This window comes from Arachis duranensis, chromosome 3, assembly GCF_000817695.3.
Source record: "Arachis duranensis cultivar V14167 chromosome 3, aradu.V14167.gnm2.J7QH, whole genome shotgun sequence".
NCBI classification, from domain to species: domain Eukaryota; kingdom Viridiplantae; phylum Streptophyta; class Magnoliopsida; order Fabales; family Fabaceae; genus Arachis; species Arachis duranensis.
The window spans coordinates 121,257,019-121,258,212 of NC_029774.3; positions in this window are offsets into that span (position 1 = coordinate 121,257,019).

Below are 1,194 nucleotides of genomic sequence, written 5' to 3' on the forward strand. Positions count from 1 at the left end.
TGTGAAGAGGGCGCCCAATGGAAGAGAGATTCAAGAGGAAAGCCGGTTCAATTGAGAAGGCATGACCTCAAGCCTGTGGCTAGGGGATGGTTGGAGTTTATCCAACGCTCAATCATTCCCACTAGCAACCGGACCGAAGTTACCATAGACCATAGCATCATGATCGGAGAAGAAATAGAAGTTCATGAGGTTATAGCTCAAGAACTTTATAAGGTGGCGGACAAGTCCTCTACCTTGGCAAGGTTAGCCTTTCCTCATCTCATTTGTCACCTCTGTTATTCAGTTGGAGTTGACATTGTGGTAAAAGCATTGCTTTTTGTTTTTCCATAACCATTTATGGCATCCAAGGCCGGAGAAACCTCTAGAAAGAGGAAAGGGAAGGCAAAAGCTTTCACCTCCGAGTCATGGGAGATGGAGAGATTCACCTCAAGGGATGCACTTTCCTCCACAAAACTATTGGGAGCAACTAAACACCTCCCTAGGAGAATTGAGTTCCAACATGGGACAACTAAGGGGGGAGCACCAAGAACACTCCATCATCCTCATTGAAATTAGAGAAGAGCAAAGAATCATGAGAGAGGAGCAACAAAGACAAGGAAGAGACATTGAGGAGCTCAAGCACTCCATAAGATCTTCAAGAGGAAGAACAAGCCGCCATCACTAAGGTGGACCCGTTCTTTAATTTCCTTGTTCTTTATTTTCCTGTTTTTCGAATTTTAGTGCTTATGATTATCTATGTTTGTGTCTTGTGATCATTAGTATCTTAGTGTCTATGCCTTAAAGTTATGAATGTCCTATGAATCCATCACCTCTCTTAAATAAAAAAATGTTCTTAATTGAAAAAGAAAAGAATTGCATGAATTTTGAATTTTATAACAGTTTAATTAATTTGATGTGGTGGCAATATTTTTGTTCTCTGAATGTATGCTTAAACAGTGCATATGTCTTTTGAATTTGTGATTCATGAATGTTGGCTCTTGAAAGAATGATGAAAAAGGAGACATGTTACTGAGGATCTAAAAAATCATTAAAATGATTCTTAAAGCAAGAAAAAGCAATGAATACAAAAAAAAGGAGAAAAACGAAAAAAAAGGGGAGAAAAGAAAACGAAAAAAAAAGAAAGAAAGAAAAAGAAAGAAATAAAGTTGTGATCCAAGGCAAAAAGAGTGTGCTTAAGAACCCTGGACACCTCTA